At 47.8% G+C, this 13,207-nt stretch overlaps 1 pseudogene; it reads right to left on the bottom strand.

The window, feature by feature from the left end:
- Window positions 1–9,871: 9,871 nt before the first annotated feature.
- Window positions 9,872–10,459, bottom strand: LOC127209283 (claudin-7-like; annotated as a pseudogene).
- Window positions 10,460–13,207: the final 2,748 nt, after the last annotated feature.

Here is a 13,207-nt window from a genome sequence, read left to right as displayed (position 1 = left end):
ACGGCCTCAGTTTCCATTGTGGGCCAGTCCATCCCAGTTAGGAAAAAGTCCCAGCTGGGCGTGGTGGCGCACACCTTTAATCCCAGCACTCGGGAGGCAGAGGCAGGCAGATAGCTGTGAGTTCAAGGCCAGCCTGGTCTATAAAGTGAGTCCAGGACAGCCAAGGTTACACAGAGAGACCCTGTGTTGGGAAAAAAAAAAAAAAAAAAAAAAGGAGACAGTCCCATGACGAGGTGATCTGCTTGAGAGGCCCACCTGTACCTAGACTCTTAAATAGCTACCCCTCTCTTGATGACTTAAGCCTTAAATGGAGTTGGGGGTGGGGTACAGGTTTAGAAAAAGAGTCCTGTGTGATCCATGTGTCTGAGAGCAAAACTGAACAGCTTCTGACCCAAGTTGAAGGCCGGAAGAAGTGAGAACGCAGGCAGCAGGTGAACGCCTGCACTTTCATTGTCTGAGTCATCAATACGTCATGATGTCAGCACTGCCAGCAGAAACAGCAGCATGCCCTGTTACAGTTAGAGATGTACTCAGAGTTGAGTAATGCTGGATTAGGATGGAACCTAAATGTACATCCACATATGAAGAGGGACACAGAAGGGACAGACACAGAGGACAGAGCGACGGAACTGCAAACCAGACCCGCAGGACACCACCAGAGCCTGGAGGAAACACACAGCACAGCTGACAATAAAAACTAACTGGAGCACTGAGTAGGTGTGGGTCACTCATCTGTAAGCCCAGTGCCAAAGGGTACATAGACCCCTGGAGCTTGCTGCTGAACCAATGGCTCTAGAATTAGTGAAAAACCTTGAAAAAAAAAAAACAAGGCAAAGAGCAATTGAGAAAGATACTGACGCCAACTTCTGGCTTCCACATACAAACATTACCATTCACCTGCACACACAGGTGCACACACCACATGAATCTTTGCATATACCACAGGAGCATACACACACACACATGCACACCTGCAACACATGCACATACACACGCACACATGTACATACATGCACTCACATACACATGCACATACATACATGCACATACATAGACACACGCGCGCGTGCACACGCACACACATGTGCACACACACACTTTTTCTCTCATTGCATTTTGATACTCCATCCAAAGGCATCTCCTCCTTACTTAGTCCTTAGTTGCTTACTTGGGTTAACAGGGTTCTGTTACACCAAATGCTGAGGCGATATCCCACTGTGCACTCCTTCTTTTTCTTCTTCTTCTTCTTCTTCTTCTTCTTCTTCTTCTTCTTCTTCTTCTTCTTCTTCTTCTTCTTCTCCTTCCTCTTCTTCTTCCTCCTGTTCCTCCTTCTCCTTCTTTTTTTTTTTTTCTGAGACAAGGTTTCTCTGTGTGGCCTTGGCCATCCTGGACTAGCTTTGTACACCAGGCTGGCCTCGAACTCACAGCGATTCGCCTGCCTCTGCCTCTCAAGTGCTGGGATTAAAGGCGTGCGCCACCTTCTTTTTACACCAGATATTTTTTCATTTCTCTTTCCAGATCTACAGAAAGAAATGGAGCTGAGAAAAGTTAGGTAACTTAACTTGGAATTCTACCAAAACACAGACAATTGGAGAGTTCATTATAGCTTTTGTCGATACACATAATTGGCCTGCCTACACCCATAATTAGCTTTGTCACGTGGCCAAAAGGCCAATTCAGTTCCACCAGCAGCTGTTGTTTTGGCTGAACTGACAGCCAGTCACGGCCATATGAATCCCAAGATCCGCATGTGAGGCAGGACTGGCGCCTGAGTTTACAGGGGTGAATACAAGAACTGAGGTCCTCTGCAGGGTTGAGACCAGCACGCTGATGTGGTAGGGAAGCATCTTAGTGGGGAGACTTCAGGGCCTCTGGCCTCGGGCTGTCTCTCAGCACTGAGCTCTGGTTTCCATAAGCCTTCACGCTGTCCCTGCGGAGCTTTGGTTGTTTCTTTTTCTTCCCCAGAGGCCAGGATTCTGTTTCTATCCTTCACAGTTCCCGGCATGCAGATGGCACCCTGGTCCCTTCTGTCTCCATCCTCAGCAGCTGAATGGTCCACAGTGGCTGCAGGCAGCCCATACCCTGCAACGCCTTGGGCTTGGGAGGTCTTCATCAGAAGGCCAAGCCATTCCCTCAGTGGGCACATGTGATGCGCACGTGTGAGGGGCACGTGTGATGCTCACACTCTTCATATGACAGGAAGGATAACTCCTGACTGTTCTGTCTACGAACGTCCATCAAATATAACTCCAAGAAGTATGTGGCCCCACCCCTCTGACACCTCGGGGAAGACTGATGTGCCCTGTGTAGACCCCATGGCCTTCCCATAGTATGTGGAGTGGGGACCCCCACAGTGACAAGGCACTGCTTAGTGCCCCCAGATTTCCAGTATACTCGGATCATACTGGGGGCTTTGGGGTGCTTCCTCATTGACTAACTGGGGCCACAGATGAGTTGCTTTATCCCTGTTTTCTTGAATACTCACTGACACCTCACTTTGAAGTCAAGAATGCCCTCCTGAGAAGCTCTGCTTCTTCTGATGGGCTTTGCTTTCTTGGGGTGACAGCCCTTGGGGTGACAGCTGAGCTGTGCCAGTGGTGACAGGGTGCTGAGGCCTTTGTAATGCTAATTGGGGGGCATTTCTTCTGTGTCCAACATGACTAAAGTTTTGGTAATCCTTGAGGGGATCGTGTGTGTGTGTGTGTGTGTGTGTGTGTGTGTGTGTGTGTGTGTGTGTGTGTGTATTTTGTTTTTCAAGACAGGGTTTCTCTGTGTAGCCTTGGCTGTCCTGGACTCACTTTGTAGACCAGGCTGGCCTCAAACTCAGAGATCTGCCTGCCTCTGCCTCCTGAGTGCGCCACCACTGCCCGGCTTGAAGGGATACTTTTAAAAGCTGGGACAGGGAACCTGTCTAATGAAGGCTGGAGTGGTCTCAGCTCTGTCCTATCTTTTTATTGTGTGTCCTGTCCTGGGAGGCTGCCAGAGCAGCAGGAACCTCCTAACCAAGGAAGCATCGCAGAACCTCCCCACTATTCTAAGAGGCTAGCTGTCACATGCAGTCTGCATCCATCCTCCTAAGTATCAGGGCTCTGAGTTTGCCTTTTCTTAAAAAACAAAAAATAAAAAAAGGAAATTGATGGTTTCTAAGAACTACAAAGCGTATCGGAGGCATTTGGAAAAGCCTGCCTTGCTGTAAGCTCAGGATGGCAATTTAATTAGTCTGTCAAGCAAGATCATTAATTTATCAAAAGCCCTGAGTTCCACATGAGACAGGTTATTAGTTGGGGACATCACTGATGTTAATTCTTTATAGTCGAGTATACGGAGCTTGCCAGGCTCCGGGACAAATCACATTTTGCTCTGTTGCCAAGAGGAAAATCTATTTCTTGATATTGTTTAGAGCAGAAAACTACATATTGATTTAAAAATACAAATGAATAAACCAACTCCCCAAACTCAGCTAAAACAGGACAAAGAGTGAAGAGTAAAGTGGAAGTCAGCAGCAGACACAATGGAAGAAAGGCTCCAGGGGAAAACAAACAAACAAACAAGCTCAGAGTTTTCAACGGAGGTTTTCCAGAAGCCCCAGCAGGGCTCTAGGGCGTGACATCGTGCCTCGTTCAGTGATTGAAAAGGAAGACATGATTGCTCTGCCCCTTCTGGGAGGGCAGGGAAGAAGTCTGGCCAGAGTTCCATGTGAAAAGTCCAGTGTGGTCCGCATCTGTGCTCCCAGCTCCTGCTGTGAGATGAAAGGTAGGGACAGGAGACAGGGGAGACCCCAGAAGCCTGGAGTGCACGCACGGAAGGAAGCATCAAGGACAGAGGCCCTGCCTCAACAAGGGGGAAGTTGGCAAGTGACTCCTGAAAGTTGTCCTCTAATGCCATGGCACAGGCAAGACACACACACACACACACACACACACACACACACACACACACTTACTCACACATGTACACACGCATACATGCACACACTAACATATGCACACACACACACACACTCACACACTTACTCACACATGTACACACGCATACATGCACACACTCACACTTCACACACTCATGCACACACTTTCTTACACACACTCATACACATGCACACACTCACACATGAACACACATGCACATACACACACTTTAACATACACTCATACACATGCACGTACACACTCACACTCTCTCACAAACACTCACACACATAATTAATTTAGTAATTTAAAAATTTAAAACTTCATTCTAAAAAAAAAAAAAAAAAAAAACTGGCTCAGGTATTATAGTGATTCAGACCATAGGGAGGGATGAGGCCATGAAGATGCTCAAAGAAGCAGTGGAAAAAATAAATTTGTCCTTGTAAATATCGGGCGGCCAGCACTCAGGAGGCAGAGGCAGGTGGATCACTGTGAGTTTGAGGCCAGCCTGGTCTACAAAGCGAGTCCAGGACAGCCAAGGCTACACAGAGAGACCTTGCTTCAAAAAAGAAAGAAAATTGTAGGGTGGTCCCCAGATTTGTCCTGTAGGGTCCATCAGGTGGTGAGAACAGGCAGATAGCACACTCCCTGGGAAGGGCGATGAAGGATACAGTCCCACACACTCCATCTTCAGGACCCGACTGACAGAGACGCTGGCATCTTTCAGAATGCTCGGAGCGCCCTGGAGCTGTGAGCTCAGTGATGCGCAGAGAGTCCGACCCTAAGCCCACTTACATGTCACTTCTAGACCCAAGCAAATGGGTTTAAAGTTGTGTATTTGTTGGGTCTGTTGTTGTTGTCGTTACTGTGACAAAACACCGGACAAAAGCAAGTTAAGGGATAAAGGATTTATTTTGATTCCCAGTCTCAAGAAGCAGCCCAGCACGACCAGGAAGGCATGGTGGCGAGCGGGTGAGGCAGCTTCTCACGGTGCAGCCACAATGAGGAAACAGAGTGATGGTTGCTGGTGCCCAGCTCACTTTCTCATTGTTACGAGTGTGTGTGTGTGTGTGTGTGTGTGTGTGTGTGTGTGTGTGTGTGTGTCTGTGTCTGTGTGTACACGTGCCATGGCATGTGTGTGCAGGTCAGAGGGCTTTTGTAGTGTTGGCTCCCTCCTTTGCCTTTGGATGGGCTTCAGAGAGTGAAGTCACAGGCTTGTTTGAAGCATGCTTCTCCCTGCGGAGCCGTCCTGCTGACCTCTGCCTTTTCCTTTTTATTCAGTTCCAGCTCTGAGAGCGTAGCGTGATACTATCCATATTCAGGTTGAGTCTTCTCCTGTCAGTTAACCCTCTCTGAAACCCCTCACAGGCATGTCCAACGACGTGTTTCCATGGCAATTCTAAATCCGGCCAAGTTGACTGTGAAGATTACCCATCACACCTTGGTTGTGTCTCTTTCTTGTATGCACCAAAATGGATCTTCCTTTTAGCCCAGATCAGGTCCTTCTGTCTCTTGTCTTTGGTTTTGCTAGTTTATACCAAAACTTTCCTATCTTGGTTCCCAAGATCCCTGGACCACTGTGTCTTCTGCTCACACTGCTGTCAAGCACCTGTTTCCTCTGCACCTCTACAGAGCATCCTGGAGTAGAAAGTGGTACCCACACCGGTTCTGCTATGGCTTTAATTTGCTCATTTATAAGACTCTCCTGGAGACCCTGGAGGCCACTGACTTTCTAGTCAGTGACATCTGTCTTCTCACACACACAGACACTGTGGCAGAGAGCTTAGGGTCCTGGGCTGGAAAGTCAGTCAGACCACCTGAAATGCACCCAGGCTTCTCTGTGTAATAGCTGTGTCTCACTGGGCACAGCACTTAAACTGCCTCCCTTCCCTTACAGGTGAGTGTAAAATACGGGCTAGTCAACACCGCTGTAACAAAAGACGGGCTAACAGGTGATGTGTGCTTAGAAAACAGAAACTGCAGGTCAGTGCCCACACAGGGCTTTACCTGCTTCTGGCAAGGTGGGGTACGCACGTTCTCATCCATCCCTCCTTCTCATGGAGTGGAGGAGTGCATATGGGGGCTGCAGAGCCCAGTTTCTCTGAGCAAGGAATAACGGCCCTCGCCAACTCCTTGCAGCCCCGACTAGACGGCCTCTTCTGGTAGGATATACAGAGTCAGAGCCTGTAGCCATTACGGTCCCAGCTCCCTCTCCCCTTTCTCTTAAAATTCTTAATACAGGGGTTTTTTTGTGTGTGTGTGCATTTAATTTGCATTTTTTTAGTGGCTAGCCCTGCAAGGTTTTGCATGTTTCCCATGATGATATTGACTAGGTCCCACCTTCTGGGAAGAGGCCACAGAAACCAACGTGGACTGGGGAAACAGCATTCTGGGCTTTTAGTGATGGCAGAGAAGCCTCAGCCTGGGTAGGAGAAAGGAGCTGGGCTGCTGCAGCGCTGTGGGTGGCAAGGTTGGGGGACAGTGCTGCGTGGAAGACAAATAGTGTGGCTTTGTTTAGGACGTGCCTGGAGCAGCCAGGAAATGCACAGGAAGAAGGGCGGCTCCCATGCTTCAGCACCTCTCTGGGCTGTGGGAATCAACACTCCAGGGTGTGAGAAATGTTCCCACCAAGGGCCCAGGTAGACAGGACACCTGCGGCCACACCGGCTTCCGGCATCCAGGGTTGACAGTGTATTGCCTTAGAAGAGGCATCAGCGGGCAGAGCTGATTGGAGTATATGGTTGATGTGTGTGTGTGTGTGTGTGTGTGTGTGCATGCATGGGTGGATGTGTGTGTGCCTGCATGTGTGTGTGCCTCTGTGTGTGTGTACATAGGTGGATATGTATGTGTGTGTATGCCTGTGTGTGTGCACATGGGTGGATGTTTGTGTGCACGTGTGTGTAGCTGTGTATGTGTGTGTGTGTGCATGAGTGGATGTGTCTGTGTGTGTGTTACAAGCACGTGAACATGTAGAAGTCAGAGCAAGCCTCTGCTGCTTTCCACCATAGGACCTTGAGTCGGGGTGTTTTGCTGTATTAGAAGCCTGCTAGGCTGGCTGGCCAGTGAGCTCTCAGCATCTGCCCATCTCTGTTTCCCAGCACTGGATGGATTAATAGACACATGAGGTCAGGGCAGGCTTCTCATGCTGATGCTGGAGGTCCAAGTTCAGACCCTCATGTTTTAGAGCAAGCACGCCTTCCCACTGACCCACATTCCCCAGCTGGTACCATGGTGAATCTTGAACCATTGACATGATTTAAAGTCACCTAGGAGATACAGAGCTGCGTGCATATATGTGTGTGTGTGCGTGTGCATGTGTACATGGGAGTTTCCAGATTAGGCTAACTGAGTTGGGAAGAGCTACCCTAACTGTGGGCAGCACTGTCCATTGCTGGGGTCCCAGACTGCATAAAAAGGAGAAGTGAGCCAAGGACCAGCATTCATCTCTCTCCGCGTCCTGTGACCAGCTGCCTCATGCTCCTGTGGCCACGCCTTCCCCCATGATGAGCTGCACTCACGAAATGTAAGCCAAAATAAACCTTCCTGCTTTAAGTTCCTTTTGCCAAGCAATTTTGACTCAGCAACAGGAAAAGTAATGAATATAGGAACTAATTCAAAATTAGTGATTATTGACTGAAAATTGATTTCTTCTAGTGATGGATCCATGACTTACTTCTGCCTTTAGAACTTTAACAAGAAAGTTTTCTTGTAAGAAGAACAGACATCAGGGCTGGAGAAATGGCTCAGTGGTTAAGAGCATTGGTTGCTCTTCCAAAGGACCCAAGTTCAAATCCCAGCACCTACATGGCAGCTCACAACTGTCTGTAATTCCTGTTCCAGGGGATCTGACACTCTTACATAGACATACATGGAGGCAGAACACCAATGTAGATAAAAATAAAATAATAACTAAAAGTTGTTAAAAAAAAAAAAAAAAAAAAGAAAGGAGGGGGCTGGAGAGATGGCTCAGAGGCTAAGAGCACTGGCTGCCCTTCCAAAGGTCCTGAGTTCAATTCCCAGCAACCACATGGTGGCTCACAACCATCTGTAATGAGATCTGCTGCCCTCTTCTGGCCTGCAGGCACACGTATAGGCAGAACATTGTATACATAGTAAATAAATAAATCTTTTAAAAATGTGTAAAAAAATAAGAGGAGGAGGAACAGGAGGAGGAGCAGCAGACACTGCCAAGCATGGTGGCGCAGAACTTGGTGGGTAGAGGCAAGTTGACCTCTGTGAGTTCGAGGCCAGCCTGGTCTGCAAAGTGACTTCAGGACAGCCAGGGCTATCTCAAAAAACAAAAACAAACAAACAAACAAACAAACAAACAAACAAAGAAGAGCGGATATCTAGGCACACTGAAGCCAGATTTCAGAAGCACTCTTTTATACTGATTAGAGCATTAAAGATAATATGAAATTATTGTTACTACATCCATGTATGCAGAGCAGCTTATTATGTCTGCCTGTAATATAGACATGTGTGTATTTATACTGTCACTTTCTAAAGACATTTGGGGGCTTTCTTCTGTGGAAGCCTTCCTACATTAAATTTCAGTGTTGTCTATGATCTTCACACTTGCATTTGTAGTTTAATCTGAAATCATTGACGCTTTTGGTATTTCTTCTGTGGACATTTATTTGTTATGCAAGGGTTGAACCCAGGGCCCACATGTCAACTGCATGTTCTATACTAAGTCACGCCTAGAAGCTAAAACGTTTAAGGACATCCTCACTGCACAGGCCCTGGACACCCAGCGCCTCAGGCTGCTCTGTGCGATGCGGAGGGTGAGCTCCACAACCGCGAATATATAAACGTCTCAGCTTAAACATCCCCACAGGGGCTGCCTGTGCAGTGTCCTCCCTCAACAGGCTCTTTGAAGACAGAAGTTGCCAAGTGAGTTACCTCTGCTATGTGTTTTTGCCAAATTTAGATGTTACAAAAAGCATAACCTTTCTCAATTTTACACTGCTCCTGTAAAATGAAATTGGTTGCCTTTGGAGTGCTATGCAAAGACTCAGACTCTTCTGAAGCCCACTTAGCAGGGCGTCCGGACTAGAGCTGTGCACTGGCCTGAGCTCGCCTGCAGTTCTTTCAGATTGTATTTCACGCCTTCTTCACGTCAGTAGAGAGATAAGTTGGTCGTTTCTTTATTTGCAAGTCTTTCTTTGAATACATTCAATTCCCTGGAAGTGTCAAAAATTCTAAAAGAAGATATGTGTATGTGTGTGTGCGCGCGCATGTGTGTGTACTGTGTATGTACACACATATGTATGTATGTGTGCATATGTACACATGTGCATGTTTGCATGTGTGTGCATGTGTACGTGTCTGTGTGTCGCATGCAGATTTTCAAGATTAACGAATCATACATGACTTAGAAAAAATTCGTTTCCCAAACTGAGAGGGCTTACTTACAAGATTTCATATCATTATTGAATATATTGGTTAACTAAAAAACAATTCCACCACATTTTGTATATTTTTAGTATATGATTAGTGTTGTCCAGTAGAGAAAGTCTATACTACCCTGCTCAAAGATTTTGTATCCTCTCAGCTTCCAAACATTAAATTTGAAAAGATCTTTTCCCAAAACTTAATTTTTGTTACTATATTAGAAGCATACCTGGGCTGGAGAGACGGCTCAGAGGTCAAGAGCACTGGCTGTTCTTCTAGAGGTCCTGAGCTCAATGCCCAGCAACCACATGGTGGCTCACAACAATCTGTAATGTGATCTGATGTTCTCTTCTGGCCTGTAGGTGTACATGAGGACAGGGCACTCATACATAAAATAAATAAATAAATCTTTTAAGAGAAAAAAAGTACCCTTGTCATCATCCGCCCCCCAGCACCAGAGAACTGTACATGGAGCTCAGGAATGGAGTGACCAGGGGATCTTTGCCCTACATCTTGCCTACAGGCTGAGCACCTTAGCTCACACATAGTCTTTGGCGGGGTGCATGCTATGCTGTTTGGCTTTCAGAGCCAGGACAGGAGCAAGAGAACAGTGTGCCTCCCAGAAGGACCAGAGAAGACCCTGGACAGCTGAGACAGAGGGCATGACCAAAGTCAGACTTAACACTCACGGCATCAAAGGCTTATAAAAGTCCGTGGCACTGATGACCAACCAATCCAGGAGCTCGTTAGCAAGGCAGCAAGACCTACCGCCCTGAAGATGATGCCTCCAGTCACCACTATGAGGGCCTTCGCTTTCTCATCTCCCCCACAGGGCATGCACTTGATGCCGATCGTGGTGACAAACGTAGCCAGGAAGCCAACACCAGGACACCACCAGTAGAGCTCGAGTGGCCTGCAGGCGGCCTGCAGGCTGAGTATGGAGTCGTACATTTTGCAGCTCGCCAAGCCTGCACGATGTACACCGTCCAGACACTCTGTCCAGAGCCCCATACACAGCCCGCGCTGTGATGATGTTGTCGCCTTCGTACAAGTTCATCTGTCACTGTGGGGTGGCAGATGGCACTCGATTTCAGGGCCACCCCGCTGAGCATGGCCACCAAAAACCCCAGCAGCTGAAGGCCCAAACTGGCCATTTTCATCTCAGAAAAGCTAGCATGTGCCAGGAGGGCCACCCTACAGTAAAACAAAATCTGGGGCCGGGTGTGGTGGCGCACACCTTTAATCCCAGCACTCCGGAGGCAGAGGCAGGTGGATTGCTGTGAGTTCAAGGCCAGCCTAGTCTACAAAGTGAGTCCAGGACAGCCAAGGCTACACAGAAAAACCCTGTCTCAAAATACCAACAAACAAACAAACAAAAAACCAAACCAAACCAAACAAACAAACAAACAAACACCAAAATCTGGGGAGCAACAGAAAATTTAGATAGAGATTTAGGTCATGCAGAAACAAAAACAGAAACAAAAAAGGAAAAGAAATAAAAAGGTTTTGGGGGTGGGTAACTGCAAATCTTGTCAACGGAAGCGAACACAAATCATCTACTCAAGTGGAGGGACGGTCTCACAGCAAGAGGACTCAAAGCAGGACTGGCTCCAGACAAAATTGGGCCTGGGATACCCAGACAACCCAGGAAAATGGAGTGGTCCTTAGGGTGTGACCAGAAAGTATGCGAGGCCGTCTGCTCCAGGCTGCAGTGTCCTGCAGATGGAGCTGGGCAATGAGCCAGCAAGTGAGCTTTTTTTTTTTTTTTGGTTTTTCGAGACAGGGTTTCTCTGTGTAGCCTTGGCCATCATGGACTCGCTTTGTAGACCAGGCTGGCCTCGAACTCACAGCGATCCGCCTGCCTCTGCCTCCCGAGTGCTGGGATTAAAGGCGTGCGCCACCACGCCCGGCCCCAAGTGAGCTTTTTAATTAATGTATTTTAGTAGCTCTGTGTATATGCCTCATGTGAGTGGCTGCCTGAAAAGTCCAGAGAGGATGTCAAGTCCCGCTGGAGCTGGAGTGACAGGTGGTGTGAGCTGCCCATCGTGGGTGCCGGGAACTGTACTCCTGTTCTCCCAGAAGCACACAACTCCTAACTGCCAAGCTAGCTCCCAGCCCTGAAACATCACATTTTTAAAATTCAACTTTTGGGAGGGAGGGAGGAATGGGAGGATGCACGGGATGGGATAGCAATTAAGATGTAATATGAATGATTTTATTTTTCAATTAAAAAAATAAAATTCAACTTTTTATTTATTCTTTGTAAATTTCACATCATCTACCCCAATCCCATTTATCTCCCCCCCCCCAAACCTTTAACTTCCCTTGTAACCTCCCCGACAAAAGAAAAAAAAAAAAGATCTCATTATGGAAGCTGTAGTGTGTCCCACCGTGCACGCTTTTGTCCACTCATCTCTGCTTGTAAATGTTCACTGCAATGAGTCATCGGTCTGGCTGGAGGCCTCTGACCCCTGCTACACTTTCAACACTGGATCCTCACCGGGACTCTTCTCTGCTGTCCTGTTGTTGCCCCGTGTCCTGGACGTCCTGCAGTTTAGGTATGTAGGACCAGCCCCTTCACAGGCTCCGGCACTCCATCCAAGAGGTAGATGTTGGCGTGGGTCAACTCAAAGCCTGGGTGGTATCTGAGCTCTCCCACACCCACACCATCAGGGCACGCTCTCCAGCACTGCCCCGGCTAGCTCGCCCGATGACCTCACGCCCTTGGGCAGCTCGCCAGCAGCCCCCAGTCCCTTGCCACCAGGGCCAGCCCTACAGTGTTGCCGAGGTGAGGCCAAGGACCTGCTTCCTCGAGTGCTGCAGCCCATGAGGGGCAGGGCCAGCAAGCATTACATTTTATAGCCTACTCTGAGACTTAAAATCTATGGTGCTGATCACTGTTATTTGGCTGCAGAATTACACAGCTTTTAGACGTCTAATTATGCAATATGCTTGAACCAAAACCAGAGCCAATTGTGGTTTCTGTTTGGTTTATTACTGGGGAATATTACTTCTCTTTTTAAAAATAATGTATTTATTTTTATTTTATGTGCATCGATATTTTGCCTGCATGTATGTCTGTGTGAGGGTAGCAGATCTTGGAGTTATATGAGCTGCCGTGTGGGTGCTGGGAACTGAACCCGGGTCCTTTGGAAGAGCAGTCAGTGCTCTTAACCGCTGAGCCATCTCTCCAGTCCCCGGGATATTACTTCTGAGATGATGCTGTGCCTTGTCAGCCTGGTACCCATATCCACATCACCACATCCAAATAACAAACCTGGGCATGGCTCCGCGACAGAGCCTGTGCCTAGCATGAGCACGGGCAGGGTTGGATGCCCGGTCCTAGTGAAAATCGGGAACAGGAGACAAAACACTCTGTTTCTAAAACTGAACCTTTCACTGAATTTGCAATAGCATCTACAACAAGGTCAGCAGCTTTCTCCACGGCAGAGCAAACTTCCAAACGTTTTGCTTAAAAAAAAAACAAAAAAGTGAAAAATCACATCACTGTAGTTTCTTCAATTATCTTTTGCTTGAAGGATTTGGTGACACCATTAGGCACTGGCATCATCTATCTGTTTGCAAATTTCCCTTCTGTCAAGCAACACAAACCTCCGTTGTTTTGTTTTTACAAACGTAACTGGGGAAAGCTGAGAATGGCAAATAGTAAAATTAAATTACAAGACTGGTTATCAGGCCTAAATGAAAATCTTGCTACTTAAATGCGCCTCCTGCGGCCCCTACCGCACCGGCGGATTACAGGGCTCTCTTAAAGCAGCATGAGTTGGGGAGGCCGATGGTGAGGCCTGTGTGCTGATTTGGTCCTGTGGGGCTCCAGGAGGCCAGCGGTTTGACCCTCATAAACACCGGCACTCAGTTTGCACACATTGCATTTCTCGTCG

The sequence above is a fragment of the Acomys russatus genome, chromosome 26 (assembly GCF_903995435.1).
Source record: "Acomys russatus chromosome 26, mAcoRus1.1, whole genome shotgun sequence".
Taxonomy (NCBI): Eukaryota; Metazoa; Chordata; class Mammalia; order Rodentia; family Muridae; genus Acomys; species Acomys russatus.
The sequence above is the reverse complement of the archived record's forward strand: the minus strand, read 5'-3'. Positions and strand labels throughout refer to the sequence as shown.